We start from the raw sequence: 15,923 nt of genomic DNA, 5'->3' as shown, positions 1-15,923 counted from the left end.
AAGAAAGCTAGCTTTTGATTAAACTATTTAAAATTCAATGCATACAACCCATGCATTGGTGGAACTGAATCATCACTGTACCCAAATTGCACATTGTTGATGTATACTTAAGACCTAAGAACTTCCAAGCCAAAAAGAAAAACAAAACAAAACAAACAAACAAACAAAAAACCCTCTACCCTCCAGTATTTGAGAATACTTCCTTGGCCTCTTTTTCTGGTATAATTGACATTTTTATCACTAAAATAATCCATTCATTGATTGAAGGAATTTTGTATATGTTTGTGATTCCAAGTGGCACACTCCTTCCCTATATTTTATGACCTCAGACTTTATCTAGCCATTTAAAAGATTCACTTGCAATCTCATTCCATGGAATTGTAGAAGAACAGATGGCAAGAGGGAGTAAGATGATGGTTGAAATGCTTTCATGTATTTGAAAGAATTTTGTTAGCATAAATCTTCATTTTTTCCTCTTGTTTCAGGGCATTGTATGGTGTTCTTCATGACAAGGTTTGAATTTAGAGTGATCACATATTAAAACTGAAAGATGCAGTTCAGCTGTTTGTACACAAATATGCAGCAATTATGCTGGAACCACATTCATTCTAGAATCTCATTGTAGCTATGGTGATGCAGAATTATGCTATTTGAAGAGAAATGTAAAAAATACAACTACAAACTTGGAAGGAAATCTCAGAATGGAACGCTACGTTTAGGAATACCTTATAAATTGCTCAGATTGGGAGGTTATGATGAAAGTCATAGTATGATTTAACTCCAATATACACTGGCATATTTTATATATTTAGTTTTCATCAGTCTTTCTGATTATCCTCCTAGAATAATAGAGTTGAAAGATGTTTTGGAAATTATATCAGCCATGCCTGTCATTTTACAGATGGAAAAAAAGTGAGATTCAGAGAGGTGAAATGTCTTCCTAAAACCATCTGATACTTTTCTTAAGTTAACTAGAAATTGTCTTATTTGTTTTTTGCCTGACAAATAAAATCTGCCTAGTTAAAATCCTATTGACTTAAAACTTAATTGCTCGCTGTCATTTGAGCTTTACCTACACAATTTCAAGTATTTCAGTGAAAGTATATTTAATTATTTGGATCTTCCCAAATATCTAAATTTGAGACATAATGCATATAACATGTCTGAATACTTAATTATTCAATATTTTCAATTATTCAAGATATTAGGTATATGGTCACCTAATTCAGGATAATCAGAACAGAGTGGATGCCACTTTCTCAGGGTCCTTGAAATCTTTACTCTTGAATTTTCTTCCTTTGGGTCCATTCCAAGGACCATGGTAATCCCATTGCCATAATGGTAACCAATTTTGTGATTGCTGAGTATGTATGTATACATATGTGTATAAATATGTATATACATATATTATATATGATGGTTACAATGGGTACTAAGACTAGTCTGGCTTAGAATATATGACCTTGGGGCAGCTAGGTGGCACAGTGGGTAGAGCATCAGCTCTGGATTCAGGAGGACCTGAGTTCAAAACTGACCTCAGATACTTGACACTTACTAGCTGTGTGACCCTGGGCAAGTCACTTAACCCCAGTCACCTCACAAAAAAAAAAAAAAAGAACATATAACCTTGATGAGAGGAAAACTGGTTATATGGTTATTGAATTGTTTTCCCCACTTTTTTTTAGCTCTCTATCAGTCAATTGGCATATTTTGTGCCATAGACACCACTGTGATTATTTTCTGTTATGTTTTTAATTGTGTGGTTTTTAAGAATATATAGTACACCAAGAAAACATTTTGGGAAAAAAGTGTAGCTTTTAAAGAGCATAACCCAATGAATTAGGGATTTTGCAGTGGTTGTTGGTGTGAGGGAGTCAATTATTTAAAGTATCATTCAAATTCACAGTGAAAAAGGATCAATCACATCCAAGTACAAAGGAAAGTGTGGATGTAAATGAAAAACACAGCAAAGAATGAGAGTGTTGTGGTATAGACTGGATAATCTGCAGAAAATAACCAAAAACCTTCAGAGGGACAAGACTGCTAGAGGGGTTGTGATTGATTTCAATTCAATAGACATTTATTAAATGCCCACTTAGTGCCAGGCACTAAGAGCTGGGGCTACGATTACTAAAACAAAAGACAGTCCCTGCCCTCAAATAGTTTATAATCTAGGTGGGGGGGGGGAGAGTCTACAGAAAGAAGCTGGAATGTGGTGGGAGGGGTAGGGGGAAAATTACAAGGAGCTTTCAGGTTCCAGGTTATCTTGGTTTGTGAAGCTCAAATAATAAAGCACAGAACCAGATGCAGAATGTTCTGACCCAAAAGTCCAGTTTCTGTCCACTGTAAAGGAAGGCAATGGAAGTAGTTTGGCACTTCACCCTCCAGCCCTCTAATTTGAAGAGAAAAGAGGCTGAGGGAGGTAAGGTCTTTTAAGGCTTGATTTAGGAGCATGGTGATGAGGTTATAAGTGATGAGCTTAACAAGGGAGGGGCATCTTGGTCATGGAATTGAAACCAAGCAAAGTGGCCTAGGCTTCTTGAAAGTGGAAGACAGCAAGAAGATCAGTACAAAACAGCTAACAATAGTTGCTATTCACAATAAAACTAAACAATAACAACTTTGCTATGGGCAAGATAATACAAATACCAGAACACTGAAGATTGAAAGTAGGTAGTTTTTTTTTTAACTTTTGAAACTCACATTTTCATTAATAGTATATATAATAGAACCATCAGAAGTTCAGGTAAGGATATGAGATCTAGATATCTTCATCACCATCAAGTTTTTTTGTTTGTTATCTTCTTTACTTCCAGTGGGCCTGGAAATCTTGTCCCAACTTAAGGAATAATTGAATTCTGGTGAATATATTGCTATAGCTGGTTGTAATGCACACATCTGTAATCCATGCTACTGGGGGAAGCTAAGGATGATAAATCATTTGAGTTCAGGTGTTCTGAGGGCTAGCAGGGTAACTGATAACATATCCATATGCATACCCACAGCAAGTCCAGCACCAGTATAGTGAGTTTTTCAGGACTGGCCACCAGATTGCCTAAGGAGGAGTGAACTGGTGTAAATTGTATTTAAAAAAAGAAAAAAGAAGAGGAAAGGAAAAAAAGCAAGTCAGAGCTGTTGTGATCATCTATATTGGGACTAGGTCCATGAGTAGCCACAGTATAGGGAGATAAACATCTTTCTATTATAGATAGATAGATAGATAGATAGATAGATAGATAGATAGATAGATAGGTAGGTAGATAGGTAGATAGGTAGATAGATAGAGGCAGATAGACAGATGGGTAGATGGATGGAAAGATAGATGACAAGTATATACATAAAACATGTATGTATACACACACATGCATTCATCCATCCATCCATCCATTGAAAACAAATTGTTCCAGAATTACAAAAATTCTGAAATACAGATGGAATACTACAACCCAACTTTATACTGTGTCACACATAATGAAAGATTAAGATTTTATTTTTCAAAGAGATAGAAATAAGTAGCATTCAGTGGCCTAGGCACTGACCTGATTGAACCACATTGGAAACCTATGGTCTATAATCAAGGCTAAAATTGGAAAAATGTATAGTTCATCAAAAATACACTTCAGATCCAAAGTAATAAAAGTATGGCTTTATGATTAAAAAAAAGAATGTGTGCAAAATTTTGTGAACTAAATTCCTAATCATGTAAAATAAGCAAAGCAAAGAATGTTATATTACATATTAAAGTTTTTAAAGATATAAAAAGCTATAAAAATTGTAAAAAGCAACATGATTTATTATTTGCTTTGTCTCAAGTAATTTGTATATAACTGTATCATATATATTGACACATTTCCAAATCAGATAAGCGATAGTCTGGTTTTGAATTAGGCAACAAAGTATATGGAGACAATTGTTTTCTTAGGATGAATAAATTAAAAACTTAAAATAAAATCTCCCAACCTCTAAATTATTCCCTGTTTGCAAATTAGATATATTTAGAAACTATACTCACTCCTTAAGAATATTGCTCTCCCCAACTACTTACTTAAGAGCAGGTTTTACTATGCCCCCGAATATTATAGCTCCCACTGTGATAAAATATTTTCATCTATTGGCTCTTTTATATGTTTGCTTGTGCTAAATGAGCCAAAGGCATTGAAACAACTTCATCTCTCTATGAAGGGGTGGATCAGGGCTATTCCATATCAAACTGATAAGTTTTCCTAAACATCCTGATAAAAGAATATAAATGAGCTGAATCAAGGCCTTGCCTTGATCCACCTTTATATCCCATTAAATTGGAATTGTACTTTTATCAATGTGAGGCATTTCCAATATGGAAATTGCCTTCACTAATGAAGATTTTAGTCTTAGAGAGCTGCCTGAGGCACTCAGATGTTAGGTGATTTTCCCACAGTTACACAGCCAGCATTGTCTATTTGCATAGTTTTAATAGGGTTTTTTTGGGCAAAACTGTCTATAACCTGAGATTTGTGTATTTTCATAGTGATCCTCATACCTAATCCTTAGATTAAGGATAATTTTGTATGTAAATAACTAGCAAATTTCAAACCAATCTGTTTTGTTTTGTTTTGTTTTTTGGTGGGGGAGGAATGAAGGGGAGCAAAATTCTGTCTTCCATTGAAGAGATAATGAAAAATGACATTGTTTAGAAGAAATATAAGGCAACATTGTACTTCTAACATGGAAGGATATCTCGATAACCTCAAATTCTCTGTGTTACTACTTATAGGAAGAGAAATGAGAGCAAAGAAATGGAAGAGAATGACATGATCATTTTTTTAATTAGCCCTAAAATGGTTGGGATGGAGACAAGCCACGGGCAAATGAGAAAAGCAATCTGTTAGCATTTTTAATGTTACCATGTGGATGACATTATAGATGTTGGAAAGAGCTTTTGACTTTAACTTTGAGAGTAGAACACAAATAATTATTCGAATGAATTCTGTGCATATGATTAACCTTGGACTAGGAATCAGATATTTAAATATTAGTGAGAAAAGGACAAAATTCTATTTAGGTGTTTGCTTCTTCAAATCAGTGTACTCATTGTGTCAGTTTTTGAAGATAATATTACATAATTTTGCAAAGCTTAATTATTTTAATGGAGTTACATTTTAAGAATATTTTGGTTGGAATTTTATAGGTGTATGCCTTAACTTGGATTAAAGCATGTGCCTTTTCATTTTGTACATGGATCTCCTAATATATACAATTGTTGTTCAGTCATGTCTGAATCTTTATATGACCCCACTTTGGGGTTTTCTCAGCAAAGACACTGGAGTAGTTAGCCATTTCCTTCTCCAGCTTATTTTATATATGAGGAACTGAGGCAAACAGGGTTAAGTGACTTGTCCAGGGTCACAGAGCTAGTGTCTGAGGACAGATTTGAACTCATGAAGATAAGTCTTCCTGATTCCAAATTTAGTGCTCTATCCACTATACCAGCTAGCTTCCCCAAATCTATACAGTACATTACTCCACATGTGCAGATGGACTATTTGTGCCTGACCTGTGGTAGAACCTTCTAAACTTATATTGGTCTGATCAGCCACAGTTGGACACTCTGTACATTGACACTGACATAGTGATATCCTTTTGGTCCACTTAAAGTATGAAGGACAACAATCTACTATTCATCTACTTAGAAGAAAAGTACTGAAGAGGAAATAATCAGACCCTTAAGTACCAAATTTGCAAACCTAAAAATACATGTCATTGACAGAAATGCCAAATCTATCAAGATCCTTTTGAGGTCCAACAATTTGTCTCAGTTAAAAATTTCAGATTAATCCTACCATTATGCTTCAGTAACCTGAAATGATTCACAATACTGACCTATAACTATATCTAGGACAATCAGTGGCATTAAAGTGGTAATTATGACAAGAGAATAAGAAGAAAAAATATTAAAATATGTGAACGACAATCCATTAGTTCATTACCTCTTCCAAAAGCAGTTTTTGATGCAGTGATCTCATGTAAATTTAGTTTGTTTCACAACAGGTTTATAAATGAATAGAGTCAGGGCAGCTAGGCAGTGGATAGAGCACCGGCCCTGGAGTCAGGAGTACCTGAGTTCAGATCCGGCCTCAGACACTTAACACTAGCTGTGTGACCCTGGGCAAGTCACTTGGCCCCAGTTGCCTCACTAAAAAAACAAAAAACAAATAAATGAATAGAGTCCAGACCAGAACATCTCCCTTTCTCTCTTTGCTGAATAGCATATCCAGTATCCATTGCCATACCCATTTATATGTCTGTATCCCCGAACATTTGCTTGCTCACCTGTTAGTGGGTTATTCACCTTAATCAGTATTTGTTGGTGCTCTTGTTCAATCATTAAGTCATGTCTGAGTCTTCATGACCCCATGGACCATATTGTATGTGGAGTTTTCTTGGCAAAGATCCTGGACTGGTTTTCCATTTATTTCTCTAGTAAATTAAGGCAAGCAGGGGTTAAGTGATTTTTCCCATGTCACACAGCTGGTAGGCCAGATTTGAATTTGGATCTTCCAATCTCCAAGCCCTGCATTCTCTCCACTGAGACACTTCTTGTTGTTCAGTTGTTTCAATTGTGTCTGAATCTTCACGACCCCATCTGGGGTTTTCTTGGTAAAGATACTGGAATAGTTTGCCACTTCCTTCTCTAATTCATTGTATAGATGAAGAAACAGATGCAAACAGAGTTAAGTGACTAGCATAGGGTCACATAGCTAGTAAGTATCTGAGGTCAAATTTGAACTCAGGTCTTTCTGACTTCTAGGCCCAGTGCTCTATGTGCTGTACCACCTAGCTTCCACTATCATCCTATGTTACAGGGTAAATGTAGAATACAAATAAGAATGTGAAAAATATGTGTATTTCTTTGAAGTGTCATTTTTAATAGACTGAAATCAGGAGATAGGAAAATTCATATGAGGTTTATTATCATGTATCAGCTAGTTTTGATCTGACTCAATATTGCTATGTCATGACACTATTTGCCATTTATAAATAATTCCTTAGTGTATAAATGCTTTCCCAATTTTAAAGTCAAGTTGAAGTCAATAGAAAAACAATTCCATTTACATCCTTTTCCATTTTCCAAAAATGATTATTGTTTATAAAAACTTATCTTCTCATTATTCTTGTACATTCAATCTCATGATAGCTTCTTACTAGAAAATACTAGAACTGCCAGTGATGATTCTCTATAGTAATCATAGCAAATTGTTTCATTTGAGTTTAAATGCTTTCTAACCACTTTCATTCTCTTAGTCACTTGGTTAGTGCATTAAGTATATTTCCCAAAATCTACCTTTTAGACTTGCTTTGGTTCAGATCAAAAGTAAGCCTTGTTTCATTTTTATTTTTACTTTAGAGATTGTTAATAGAATTTGACCATAGCTTTCAAAACTACTAGATTCTATTTTGGTTTTAGTGACTAATTGTTGTTTTGTTATGATGTTTCTTATGTTTTTTTTTGTTTTTCTACAATCTACTTTTGTTTAATGCTATGATGGCTATAACTGAATGTGCTTGGACACAATCTGATACCAATACAATGCAAATACATAGTACAGAATAGGACTGGTTTTATTTTATTAATTAAAACAACATTGCACAACAATATAGCCAATTAAACTTTTTAAAGCAACAATTGGAATTTTAATTAATTAAACTCAGCAAATAAAATTTCACAACAAATCTGTCAGTTGTTCCCTCTGTAACGATTGGAATGACTCCACCTGCTGGAGACTTACTGTAGAAGAGTTCCACCCATGAAGCGAAGGTCTTTGAAGGCAAGACCAGGAGTCTTTTCTTTGGTGTCAGGAAGTGACGTTGGCTAGTGGGAGGAAGAAGGAAGGGACTAGCACTCTGTCTCACTCTTCCCTTTGGATTCTGGTGGAGAGCGAAGCTAGAAATATGCTCTCCCTTTAATAGATAGGAATCTAGGCCTTTTTTTTTTAATCTCTTTACCAAATTCTTATTCTCCTTAATAAATGCTTAAAAGCCTAACTCTTGCTAAAGCTTATAATTTATTGGCGACCACTCATTAGATATTTTAGACGGACTAGCTAGAATTTTAGCCCTTAACACCTCTAGGTCTTGAGTAGCTATATTTGTTAATTTAACCTATATCTGATGTTATTCCATCATATTTATATATCAGAAATATGAATTTCTCCCCTATTATGTGCTTAAAGTTAATATCTTCCTATGTATTCTTTATTCCCCAATGATATTTCTGAAATTGACTATATAGTCTCTATTGTGCCCATACTACTTATTTCTCTGCCCAAATTAATATTGAAATTCATGGTTCATATACATTTTCCATGATCTGTGGAACTGAATTTAAGGAATATTCTGACACATATTATGCTTTTACTATTGGAAAATTGATTGCTATGATAAGTAATTATAAAAAAGACCATCAAACCTCCATGTAGATATAATTGGAAAACTGTTAGACTCTGGATTTGAGTCCAGTGAATAAAAAGTTTAGTGAGAATTGTAGTTTTGTTACTTAACTATATGGTGTGGGAAAAAAAATCAAAGAACAGTAAATTGTAAAAAATGATTGGCCTAGTTTTGCTTCTTTCTGTGTTTATCAGAGCTCTGAGATAATGTCCATGATAGACAGAGGCTTCTGATGTTTCCCTAGATGAAATCTGTAATCCATGACACTGAGTCCAATGAAAAAGCCCCTTCTCAGTCCTACTGAAAAGGAGAGAAATAAAATCTTATGAGAAATCAAAGGAGATGTCTACTAGTCTGGGGCAAGTGGCATCAAAAGAGTTTCTATTTGCCAGTTGATATGGTCTTAGCACTCTTACATGTGGCTATGGCATCATCACACCATAAAGTGCTTCATACCAAGAGTAGCAGATCCAAGAGATCACACTTTCTGCCATTTTATGTCCCATCCTCAAGGTTCTCAAACCTACTCTTGAAAATTTGCTCAAGAGAATGGGCCCTGGCAACAAGTCACTCTCCCCTTCCTTTTTTTTCTTCAAGACCCCTCTACTTTATCAAACCCCTTAATTTTATTTGTCTTGTAAAAAAAAAAGAAAAGCAGTATTTTGAGAGAGAAATACTTAATATAAAACATATATTAATGAATGAATTAAGCTAATTTCTAAAAAAAAAAAAAGTCTACCTTCAATGGAAATCTGAATGTCCCCATAACAGGTCAAGTTAAACATGCCTAAAATGAGTGTTTGGAAAGTAGTCATAAGCAAGGAAGGAACTTTGCAACAAATTGGCAAAATGTAAAACAGTGGACACTGATAAAGGAAAGTTCAATACAATGACAACTTGCCAACCAAGACCCATTTTGGGGAACAATCCATGTGGTGGTGTTGATCATTTGTTATTAGTGAATTCTGAATGATGGATTCTTTTGTTTTTACCACTTTCAAGTGTACACAGAAATAGCTAACAGAGTGTTGGCAAGGAAGACAGGTACCAGACTGCTCTAATATATAGATAAGGATTCTTTGAAATGAACATATTTACTGTATATAATCAAATATTTGTCCAAATCTGCTTGTAAAGAGTTTGTTATACTAAGTTGGTAAGTAATATAAATAGTACCCACCCACTCTAACTTCAGAGAACATACTTTATGGTACTAATTTCTGAGCCCCTGTTCAAATAATTACAAATTCAGAATTAATAGTTTCTGAACTACAGAGGTCTTACTGTAATAGAAGTCATAGTCAGCCTGTAAAGTCATATTCTACTTTTGCTCTTCTTAGAAAATATTTTTCATTCAGATTATTCATTATAAAAAAGTAATTTTAATGGTTCAATGCTTCTTATCAATTGTGCTATTGTTATGATATCTTAATTACAGATTAAGTTCTGGAAAGGCAGAATAAATACGTAGTCAGTTGGAGACAAATTAGCAAGAAGGAAAGGAAATGAAAATTTAAAGTCAGCACTGCAACTATAAGGCATATGAATTTGACAAATTAATGGAATTGTATTGGTTTCTGTTTCAAATAAATTCTCTTTAATTCTCATTTTTAATCAGAAAGGGAAAAAAAGACTCATTATTATAATGTAGGAAGACTGATAAATAAAAGCTTGCCTTCTAGGATAGAAAATAATGGTTCCAAAATGCAAACTGAGAAAAAATACCATCGTTGCTTTCATTTTTTGACCACTTCTATGAAACCATATATTGTTTTCATGTTATGTCATAGCTCTAAGGAAATAGGATTATGGAGATCTTGAAAAGCCACTCTGAAGTTTTGAACTCAATTTAGTAGACTATGGAAAGCTGCTGTGGTTTCTTGCACGAGACAGAGGGAAGTTTTGAGAGAAATGTTTTAGGAAGATTAATCTGGCAATAGTATGAAACACAGATTCGACCCAGGAAGGAAGGCAACAATCATTTGTTAAGTGCCCTTTTTTGTTCCAGATACTGGCTAAATGCTGGGGATAGAAATACAAGCAAAAAGAAAGATAATCCTTGCTCCCAATTGAACTTACATTCTAACAGGGTAAGACAACATGCAAAAAGAGAGTTGAAAAAAAGTATTAGGAGAGTTGAAAGGAAGGTATCCAGCATTGGTACATGGTCAAGTAAAGTCAGGAACAGTTCCAAGAGATTAATGTAGGGAGGGCTACTTCAGCCCCTCCACAAAATAAAGGTTCCAGGAGGAACTCACAAATGGGAGAAGGAAGGCAAGCCTTGTGGAGAAATGTCCCACACTGAGTGGGCCTCTGGTAGATTTTTTCCAGAAGTAGGGTGCTGAGGCAAATTCTAGCAGGAGCCAGCAGTAGAAGTAGCATGGTTCTGAAGACAAGAGAAAGTCAGGAACAGAGCAGAGAAAGAGAAAGAATATTATTATTATTATTATTATTATTATAATTATTATTGGCAGGGCAATGAGGGTTAAATGACTTGCCCAGGGTCACACAGCTAGTAAGTGTCAAGTGTCTGAGGCCTAATTTGAACTCAGGTCCTCCTGAATCCAGGGCCAGTGCTTTATCCAATGTGCCACCTAGCTGCCCCCTGAGAGAGAAAGAATAGCCTGACCCTTCACCCCCAGCAAAATGGAGGTTGTTGTAGCGATCACAACTTGAATCAATGAAAGTCCAGACCAAAGTTATATTATTTGCAATGGAGAGAAAATGAGGACTTAGAGAGATTTTTGTAAGGATGTTTAGCTTTATGGAATAGAGTAAAGGGGGAAACCAAGATGACTCCAAATTTTCAGGTCTGGAACACTTAAAACTTAAGTCAATAAGGTAGTAGAAGAAAGCTAATTTGGAGAAGATGATGGATTTGAAAGAAACAATCCTTTATTAAGTGCTTACTAAGTTCCAGGCACCATTCTAAGCACTTTTCAAATATTTCATTTGAACCTTAAAATAGTTTATAGTAGAGGAAACTGAGGCAGAGAAAGTATAATTACTTTTCAGGGTCATACAGCTAGCAAGGGTCTGGGGGTAGATTTGAAGTTATTTCTTCTTGACTCCAGGCCCAGCACTTTATCCAACCATTGTCTTTAAGAGAGGTGAGGTCTTTCACAAATTCTTTGATCTCCTTCATAAATAAATTTCTGTATCACTTAAAAAATATTAAAAGCACTTCCTACTGTTTATATTTGGTTAAGATATTTTGTATGATGTTACAAATTAATGATGTAATGATGACATTTTCAATATAGAGTGATTTATTCAGAAAAAAGGGTGGGGACTTTATTCTATCTGACAAAATGAATTGCATCTCAGCTATGCATTTGAAATTTAAAGGTAGATGAATTTCCCAAGATCAACAGTATGTCATCTGAGCTGTTTGTTTTTTGTCATGTCCCTAAGTGCAGCAATGCTATGTAAATCTGACTGAAGTACTTGAAGAGAAAATGCAGAGACCTAACTATACTCCTAAAATTCCTTGATGCTGATAGAGAACTCACTGCCGTCACCTTTGCTGGCCAGATTTCGTACTAAATTAGTTTCATTTTTAGAAATGATGTTCATGAACAAAAATCTATTAGAAGAGCATTATCATGTCTGAAAATGTGATACTCCCAAGAATGACATTCTTTGAGATGAAAAACATTTTATTAATGCATCATTCTTTTTAACATAATATTTCAGCATTCTCATACCTCACTCCTTTAACTCCAAGACAGATTTTACATCATCTTTGAGCATGTTCACTTTTTTTCATTGCATTCATTATAAGTACAACCAGCCTTTGTCATTCCCATTGGAAGAGGAAAAAAGGGGGATTTAGGATTGAGATAGGTACTTTTTTCCCCCTGAAAACTCTACTGTAATAAGTTTCCCAAGAGATTATCATTTAATTAAGCTAAAATTTTTAAATTATTCTATTTTATTAGGACTTCTTTTTGCCTAATGTTCTTCACTTTTCATTTTGAGGCAAGAACCCCAATGAATGAATGATGAATATATTCCTTATTAATTAGAAAATTGAAAAGACCTAGGATAGTATACATTTTTAAATTTTTACTATTTGCATGTTAATGGAATAGCATCAATCTTTAAAAAATATGACAGATGATCCCTTTTAAATTGGCATAGATTTCTGATTGCAGTTTAAACTTGGATGATAAACATGTTTATCTTTTGAAGGAAACTTGCTGGCAAGGAGGTTCTTGTTTCTTGGAGACTGCAGATATAGTTGCTGTTGTTGAGTCGTTCAGTTTTATACCACTCTTTGTGACCCTGTGGATCACATCACGCCAAGCCCTTTTGTCCTTCACTATCTCCCAAAGTCTGTCCAACCTACACAATACTGACCTTTGCAGTATTGGACTTTCCTTTGGTCACCAGACACATCCACAGCCAAGCATCCTCTCATTTTGGACAAAGCTGCTTCATTTATTCTAGATCTATTTGTGGTTGTCCCCCACTCTTCCCCAGTAACATGTAGGGGATCATCTTTTGATATTACATCTTTTAGCATTTTTATACTTTCCATGGGGTTTTCTTGGAAAGGATTTTGAATTGGTTTGCCAGTTCCTTCTCTAGTGTATTGTGCTTTTGTCAGAACTCTGTACTATGACCCTCACAGCATAACTCATAGTTTCATTGGTCTACTCGAGCCCTTCTCCTATGATAAGTCAGTGATCCAGGAGGAGTATATAGTAGCCATTATGTAGATATACTTCTTATTTTTTTATTATGTTTTTTTGTGAGGCAGTTGGGGTTAAGTGACTTGCCCAGGGTCACACAGCTAGTAAATGTCCAGTGTCTGAGGCCGGATTTGAATTCAGGTCCTCCTGAATCCAGGGCTGGTGCTCTATCCACTGTGCCACCTAGCTGCTCCCTATAGATATACTTCTAATAAAGTAATACAATTTGTCTTAATAGTTTAGACAAGGACAGATGGAAAATCATCTCTTTTCTTTGGAGGAAAAAATATATTATCCAGGATACTTGTCCAATTCCCTCTTCTTTTCTGATCATTTCAGTTTTGCATTTATTTTTGTTCGATTGATTTTTCTATATCCTAGTTTCACACTGTTCATCATGTCTCTAATGTTGAGATAAGCCATCCTTCATAGAGACATTAGTTAAATTTAAAAATGCACATAAATAAGGACTCTCCATGCATTTTCTTTGTTCTAAAATTCCTCTTAATTCTTTATTGTAGTCAGGGATAACATCATCATTCTCCCAGTATGCCAGGTTTGAACTTTAGAGTTAATCTCAACTTGGCTCTTAATCAAGCTCAACTCACTCTTCCATTGCCAAATCTTGTCAGTTCAATCTCCTCAGTATTTATCCTCTAAGTTCCCTCTCTTTCTTATACCACAAACATATTAAGAGAAGCCCTCACCACTTCTTACCTGAACTATTACAATAAAATAGTCTGCTACTCATTCTCTCTGCATCTGGTTTCTCCCTTATCCTATATTATCCTCCACAAAACTGTGAAATTATTCCTAAATCAAGGTATTACCATGACAGTCTACTACTCAAGAAGTTTTCATTTCCTCCCATTACTTTTAGGATGGAATAGAAAGTCTTCTCTTTAGCATTTAAGGCCCCAAAACATGCTTATTGATTGGCTGATAAAGAAACATGAATTTATTTGGGAGAGTAGTTATTTCCACAATATGTACAATCATTACAGCCATCCTGTTCTACATAACTGCTATTATTACATATTTTAATGGTCTAATTATAGACCAACAGACTAACAACATCTCACACTTACATAGTATGTCAAGGTTTTCAATGTGATTTCATAGCAACATCCTTAAGATAGTTGATGTTAGCATTATTGTCACGTTCATTTTATTTATTTTTTTTATTTTATTTTTTTGGTGGTTAAAATGGTATTTTATTGATATTTTTTGACTTACCATTTTCCAATATTCCTTCCCATCCCACTTTTTTTTTCAGTTTAAGCAAAACCATCTAATAATGGTTACAAAAATATGGAATGCTTCACAAATTTGCGTGTCATCCTTGTGCAGGGGCCATGCTTAATCTTCTCTGTATTGTTCCAATTTTAGTATATGTGCTGCCGAGGCAAGCACTGTCACCTTCATTTTAAAGAAAAACTGATGATAATAATGATAGCTAACATTTCTATAAGCACTTTCTATGTGCCAGACACTGTTAAACACTTTACAGTTCTTATCTCATTTGATCTTTACAACAACCTTGGGAGGTAGGTGTTATTATTATCTCTCAGCTTTTTAACTGGGGAAACTGAGGCCAACAGGGTTAAGTGCCTTGCCCAGGATCACATAGTTAGTAAGTTTCAGAGGCCAGATTTGAACTCAGGCCTTCCTGATTCTGGGCCCAGAGTTCTATCCACTGTACCTAGCTGCCTCTGTGATTCCAAGATTATGTTAAGTTTCTTACAGTCACACAGTATTATACTCTGTCAGACTAGAACTCTTACTCTTCTCTGTAACATCCATTTACAAATTTTATAATGCTATCTTAACATTTTCAGTGCAGACTAACAGTTTTAGAGGGGTACAAAAGAACTGTGTCTATGTTTTATCCCTAAAAAGACATTGACTGAGTAGTTGAAATGAAAATTATAGTTACTACTGGGGAATGTGATAGCCTTGGTAGAAGAGAAAGGCTCTGCTTTTCAGTGTTTAGAAGAAATCACTTCATGATATCTGCTATTTTGTGACCTAAAGATTAATTTTATAGCTTATTCCATTCTTTGTAATAGTCCATGAGTCAAAGTAACACCTCGAATTGACAAGCTGTAAAAGTTTGAGATCATGTATCAGAATTGATTATTTCAATTAACGCCTCCTTTCTGTAGGCTCTTCTCCCTCACAGCTGTGATACTGCTTTCTACTGATTCTCTTCTTCCTGAGTTGTTCTATTTAGTATTCTGCTCATGATCCTCTTCCCCCTAAGTTTGTCTTTGTCCTAGGGTTATGTCCTTAGCTCCTTTCTACTTATAATTCCATTTAGCAACCCAACCCATCACTTCATTTATCATGGAATTACAATCTCATCCCTAATATCTTTCTAACTACTGGTCCCATGTTAGAAAGATAGGGTGGTTCAGTGAAAAAGGCTTTGATCCCACTTGGGCCAGCTTTGCCACTTTACCTGTAGCAGTTCTATCTGCATGACCTAAGGCAAATCACTGAAAGATTTTAGGCTTCAGTTTCCTCTTCTGTAAAATAAAGGGGTTAGTCCAGATCCCTTTCCTCTTTAGATTTGTATTCCTATTATTTCCTATTGTCTTCTGAACATTTCTGCATGAATAGGTACTTCTCTCTGTGCTTATGAATGAGAGAGAAAAATCATTTATTGTAGATGCTATGCTTTGGACTAGATGGCTTCTGAAGGCCCTTCCAATTCTATGGTTCTGTAATTTTGTCAGTACCTTCATCTCAATTTGTCTGAAGATAAATTCATTATCCTCCCACCCACCCCCACATCCC

The 15,923-nt window shown here is 35.1% G+C and overlaps 1 protein-coding gene and 1 non-coding gene across 2 annotated transcripts in view; one reads left to right on the top strand and one right to left on the bottom strand.

Moving 5' to 3' along the window:
- NALF1 (NALCN channel auxiliary factor 1) overlaps positions 1 to 15,923 on the top strand; it is a 755,018-nt gene that overhangs the window by 581,624 nt on the left and 157,471 nt on the right. The window lies entirely within an intron of this gene.
- Positions 14,430 to 14,537, bottom strand: LOC122752083. Its single transcript, XR_006355884.1, has one exon. It is a non-coding gene; the product is annotated as a U6 spliceosomal RNA (small nuclear RNA).

The sequence above is a fragment of the Dromiciops gliroides genome, chromosome 3 (genome assembly GCF_019393635.1).
Source record: "Dromiciops gliroides isolate mDroGli1 chromosome 3, mDroGli1.pri, whole genome shotgun sequence".
Lineage (NCBI taxonomy): Eukaryota > Metazoa > Chordata > Mammalia > Microbiotheria > Microbiotheriidae > Dromiciops > Dromiciops gliroides.
This window is presented reverse-complemented; position numbering and strand designations above follow the sequence as displayed.